Source organism: Amaranthus tricolor, chromosome 9, assembly GCF_026212465.1.
Source record: "Amaranthus tricolor cultivar Red isolate AtriRed21 chromosome 9, ASM2621246v1, whole genome shotgun sequence".
In the NCBI taxonomy this organism is placed as follows: domain Eukaryota; kingdom Viridiplantae; phylum Streptophyta; class Magnoliopsida; order Caryophyllales; family Amaranthaceae; genus Amaranthus; species Amaranthus tricolor.
Genome location: NC_080055.1, coordinates 27,893,372 through 27,899,696, shown reverse-complemented (window position 1 = coordinate 27,899,696; position 6,325 = coordinate 27,893,372). Strand labels below are relative to the sequence as shown.

Below are 6,325 nucleotides of genomic sequence, written 5' to 3'. Positions count from 1 at the left end.
CCAATATAATATATGAGAATCATCAATTTATCAGATGTTCTTCAATTTCTTATAACCCTATATTCCTATTTATCTTTAACATAACTCTTCTCTTCAGAAATTAACAATTTTAGTCAGGAATGAAAATTTTCCTATGCTATGGATTTTAAATTGAAACTATTCAAACTTACAAATGAGTGATATGTTGAATTCTTTATCACAAAATTATGACTTTCTCTTCTTTAAACTACATTAGTTGATCAATAAGGAAAAGGAAAAATTATCCTGAATAATACGAACTTTCACTGATTTTCCAACAATAATATAAACTTAGTGCGAGCACAAATGTGTTTATGGTTACTAAAATCACGATTCTATGATTTTACGATCTAAAAATAAGTGAGCGATTTGAATTGTAGAAGTTGGAGAATCTTACGATTCTAATCAAAATAAAAAATTTATAGAGGTAGAATCATAACACGATTTTACGATCCTACGATTTAACGATTCAATTCTACAAATTTTATTCTTAATTTTTCTAATGTACCATTTTCATTAATTTTTCTTACAATTCAATGATTCATCATCATAATTTTTAAAAAATAAATTTCTTCATCGGTATAAAGATTTAAACTAATTATTAAATATTTTTCTATTTTATTCTTGAAAATAAAGTGAATGAAACTTTAATTAATAAACTTAAACTTTTAAGGTGAAAAATGATGACTAGATAGCAAATTTAAGTTTATTGTATAATTTTACGATTCTTCGATTCGATGCTACAGGTTTTAACGACTCTAAATTTCGATTTTAACAATTTTAGTCTTTGTCAATAACCAACTTATTAGGATCAATGGAGCAAGTTATTGTCAGTATCAGAGCAGTTATTAATCGGTAACTATTCTGTGGTCTAAGTACAAATTTCACTGAAGAGAGATGAGAAGAATGATACAGTACTAAAACTAGAACTGTGCCCAAAATATGGTTTACCCAGAATAGGAAGGCACCCAGTGAGACCCGCAACCTACTGTCAAAAACATCCTTGTGGTTGTTAAAATCGGAATTTTACTTGAATCGAAAGCAACTTTCAGAATCGGATTGTAAAATCAAATTGTAAAATCGACCGATTTTATAAATCTTGCAAGTTTAAGACGTAATTGTCGTTTGTATTTATTGTTGAGTTATTTTCAATGTAAAATACATTTAGATTCGTTTTTACCTATTATTTTTACAATATAATTCATAGAATATTTAATTCTAAGTTGTAATTTTATATCATTTAACAAAAAACAGACAAATTGACTTAGTGTCTAGTTACTCTACACAAACCTAGACAAATGGAGTTGATAGGGGCGAATTTTAATAACCGCAAACGCACGGTGTACGTGTAGCAATACGGGTCGAACCCAGGGAAGCGAGTTAATAAATTTGTTTAGTTTATAAGTACGAGATACGGACAAACAATATAATCGGTTTGAGAATCTAACACAACTATGAAAAAAATCAAAATGATGCAATTGAAACTAATAAGTAAAGCTAAGTCAAAAATTAATATGAAGACGGTGGTAATAAAGCAAATATAGGATGTCAGGAATCATCTAATTCTAACATGGGAGTCAATTACTCTCATAATTGTATAAAATTGAGCCTTTGGCATGATTAAACGTGATCTAATTAATCTCAAGCTTCCGCTTTATTGGTTAAGACCTTACTAATATTAATCCTCAAACTTCTGTTTTATTGGTTAAACTAATAGGAATTTAACTTAAATATACCTCAATCTTAAATTAATCCTAATCTCAAACTTCCATTTTATTGAAAAAGTTAATAAAGATATCTAAACTAAGGCTCATTAAGCATAGGTTTAATCATTGACCCAAATTTCACACAATTAATCGATCAAATATCATTTCATGCTTCGAATTAGGGTCAATCCCTTAATCCTAGAAAGATAATCTACTCACTAGACATAATAACTAACATGAAATTAATAATAAGCAAAACCCTAATTTAGATGATGAAAATGATGAAAATAATGAATTAAAAACAGTTTGATGAATTATTAAAGGACAAGATAGAGAAACTTACAAATTGAAACATAAACAAACCATAGATTGCATAAATAAATGAAAGTTGCAATGAAAAACATAAAAACTAAGCTTAATAAACTAATAATGAAAACTAGAGCATTAGGGCATCTAGGGCACTAAAAGCACAAAAAAATGAAATTAACTATGCGTATTTATATTCTAAGGTTACTTGGGGAACAATCTCCCCAATAATAACTGATTTCTAATAATAAAATAAAGCTAAAAATAAATAAAACCACTAAAATAGTAAAAGAAAACCGTCAGATTTGGATATCAGCAGGTTGGAGACGAGTCGTGGCTTTCAGGCGACGAGTCGTCGCTTTGTTTCTGCCTGGGTATGAGAGTTCAGTGAAGAAGCGACGAGTCGTCGCATTCAGACGACGGCTCGTCGTTTAGCTTCTGACTGGCGAACTTTAAACAGTCTCCATTTGTTGCTCGGTTGTCGGAATTAGACATATAATATACCGTTGGAAAGCTCTTGAAGTCTACTTTCCGATGACGCAAGCCTTGCATTACTGCGATCTTTTCATCAAAAGTTATGACCAAAAGAGTGAGCATATATCAAATTTCACCTCAAAACTTTTGTATTTTAACACTTTTCAACTCTTTTGCCCATCTTCATTATAAAACATCTTTAAACGAGAAATAATCTCCTTAGTAAACTCCATCAACATTAAAACCATAAGAATTATGCTTAAAAACGCGGCTCAAAATCAACATGAATAACCAAAATGGGTAGAGTAGCATAAATCTTTAAAATAAGTACGAAATTACTAACAATAATCATCATTAAGGAGTATAAAATGATATAAATAAGTGCAAATAATTGCACTTATCAAGAGTGCACAGATTAATTTTCACCACTAAAAAACTTTTTTTTCCAATACGTTAATTTAAGTGCATTACATAAATATCTTACAAGTAGGTTGGGGAAGAATAACTTAGAAGCTACAGTAGACATGAAAAAAAAAGAAAAATAATGATGAATAATTACAGAAAATGACAAATAAAGGTGAAAAGAAGATGTAAAACGATATTTCTTCTAATTTAAAGTAACAAATAGGTCAAAAATTGTCGCATGACCTATAATATTTAAGAATTTTCTCTTAAAATGCCTATTTTGTAAAATCGGTACAATTTTACGATTTTACCGATTTTAATCGATTCTAACGATTTTGCCCAAGTCTAATTTTAACCTCGATTCAACTCGATAGGTGCAATTGGAATCATAAAATCGTACGATTTTACGATCCGGATCGCGATTTTAACAACCTTGATTACTAGACACATCAACTAATCTTTCCGCCATGAACGAATCCAAGCTGTTTAGGATTTACGAGTACCTCGATTATGGATGTTACGGTTTCACATACAACTTATTCTCAATTTCAAGCAACTGAGCCAAGGTTAGGGAAAAAGGACAGCACACAGTACTCCTGAAAATACAGTATCATGTACAAGCGAATTTAGGTTCGAGCCTTTCTAGGCCATGATCCGGGCCATTTGGTTAAAACCCTATTAATATTGAATCGTGTATAACATATAGCACAGAAGAATAATAGCCAAGTTAGTTCAACCCACCTTATACTAATATCCTGAATTCGCCCTTACTTAAAGTATCTGCTATCACTGAGTTCGCCCTTACTTAAAGAGTTAAAGTATCTGCTATCACATCAGTACATTCTCTATCAACTAGCCTGGGTATCCAAAAACGCCAAAATTTATAAAAGTCACCCAGAAACTACACATAATGGCCATAATTTCATACTCCTCCTTTAGTCTTTATCAACAAAATATCAGTACATTTCTACCTAAGCTTTGTATTTTTCTATTAATTTCAGCCCACAAGAAACTAAATAGATATCTGAAAATATCTATTCATGTGGTCCTGAGGAAACTCTACAACATATCCATTTCTCATAAATTCTGACAAACACAGGATCATCAATGGCGCAACCTAAACAACAAAGTTTCTCAACTGAATCACATGGCGTTAAAAAAATGCCTCAGGAACAAAGGAAGATAAAAACAACACACATTAGAAAATATTTGAGAGGATTCACATAAGTCATAACATTATAAAAAACAACATTCCAAACCCGAAAGCCATTCAATGCGGGGTATGAGGGGTCGGATTTACACCACCTTACACCCTTATTAGTGATAACAAAGAAAATGTTTCCAATTAACTCTTGGTAGCAAACATCATACATAAAAAACAAGAGCACAATATTCAATGAGTGAGATTTAGAGGGGTACGATATGTAAAATTTTTAACCTTGTTAGTGATAATAAAGTTTTAGTTTCCAATTGACTGTTGCATATATTGTCTACGAACTCCACAAAAAATAAAAAATATAATTTGACATCAAAAACAATAGATAAGAACAAGAAGTGCACATGAGTATAAGAAAAGTGGAAAATTTATAATATGATTATGTGCTCTAAACAAACGAATCTCGTCTCCAACCATAAAATTTACCATTTACCACAAAGCGTCCATAATATTTGGGAATGACCCTACAGACACGAGAACAAACTCAATATAATCTAAAACACCAATTAAAGTATGGGTGGTTGCATATGCATTAATCTAATTAATTATACATAGCACATGCAATTGGTCAAATCTATAAAGTCATTAGCAAAATCAATGGAAATTATCCAATATATGACAGGCTTGTTATGTCATTCGACAAAGTTCATCAAAACAAGCTGAAAGAAAATTAATTTTAGCCACATCGTGAGAATTATGAGTTAGCCTAATGGTTGAACGTTTTTCCGTTAATCCTTGTGATCGGGATTTGATTCTCACCGCCTACAAAAAAATCAATTCTCTGTTCCCCTCTTGCTTGTAAGAGATTATCTTAATCTTGGAACCAAAAAAATATATAGGCCACATCGTACACTTGGTGCAAAAACTGTTCTCTCCCCTATGTTTCGATCTTTTAGCTTGTAACAGGATGAAATTTCAGAAAGTGGTGTTAGAAAATCATACTTCCAACCTAACCAATCACACTCTCAAAAAATTCGATATAAGAAAAGACAAAAAAATGGGCAACGTCCATTTTTTGTGAACAAAAGTTTCAAGGTTCGTCCAGCTCCAAAGTGGTTTTCGAGGACAAAAAATTCCTCAAGCAAAGCACACCAAAAGTGTGTTAATCCATCTTATGGGACAAAAGGCTTTGATCTTAATGGGGAGATAAAAGAGTGTTTTAATTTTTAATCATATCTGCAAGGGTGACACTGAGATGGCGTTAGTTTAAAGCATTATTCTAGGCTTCAGGGCTAGTACTCATTAGCTGAGATTCGGTCGATGAAACAAATAGGAGAAGGTGAGAGATCTTACTTGATCCGGTAAACACATTTATCGACTAGGTTTACCTATGCGTACATCTATGTACGTGTGTCACTCCGAGGTTATTCCATTTACTGTGTGTTGCTCGAAGATCGTCCCAATTTAAATGGCACTTCAAGTAGAAGCTCATGGTAGCGTATTACGTGAGTTGTGAACACCTAACTTTGCTACAAGACATCAACTCTGTCTCTCTCATCAAGAAATAACAGCTATAAACTGGTAACCGCATATGTATCATGTTATTCATACAGAAATGAGACGTTAGGTCCCAACTGTAGTTTGTTTGCACAAAAATAATTAAGCAGTTACACACTTACATGACTTTAATGTCACTATGATGGAAATAAAAGCTTAAATTGTTCATAAAAAATGATACCACAAACATATATGCACAGTAGTTGAAAGAGAACAAAGTCACTTAACAGGATTTGCATAGTGATTTAATATTATCCATTGCAGTTAAAAATCAAGGAGATGACAGACAGGATGCACAGAAGAGGAAATTTAATGTAAAGGTGATGCGAAACTTATTTATTAGGAAGTCAATACGATGAAGGATGCTTTTACTCACATGCTATTCACTTGAACCAGAGAACCTAGCAAGCTTAGTTTGAGGTGTGAGGCGCTTGGGATACACCTCGCACATCTCCTGGAATAAGGCACAAACCAAATAAGAGGAACTTTTATGAAAAACATGCCTAACAGCACGTTGCGCTTCCATCCCTGTAGCTTACCTCACCCGTATAAAAATACGGCTCAACATGTAAGTTGTGCATTTTAACTATTTATATTAAGCTATGAAATCGAGAGACTAACGATCTTTACTAATAAAAGTGTTCCCTAGAAAAGAAGACGGAAGCCCTGCATGACAACTAATTAAAAGTTCTTCAATTACCTA

At 32.2% G+C, this 6,325-nt stretch overlaps 1 long non-coding RNA gene across 1 annotated transcript; it reads left to right on the top strand.

The window, feature by feature from the left end:
- The first annotated feature begins 5,530 nt into the window (after positions 1-5,530).
- LOC130823830 (uncharacterized) lies at positions 5,531-6,151 on the top strand. The gene is made up of 3 exons (XR_009046634.1): positions 5,531-5,646; positions 5,887-5,942; positions 6,019-6,151. It is a non-coding gene; the product is annotated as an uncharacterized LOC130823830 (long non-coding RNA).
- Positions 6,152-6,325: the final 174 nt, after the last annotated feature.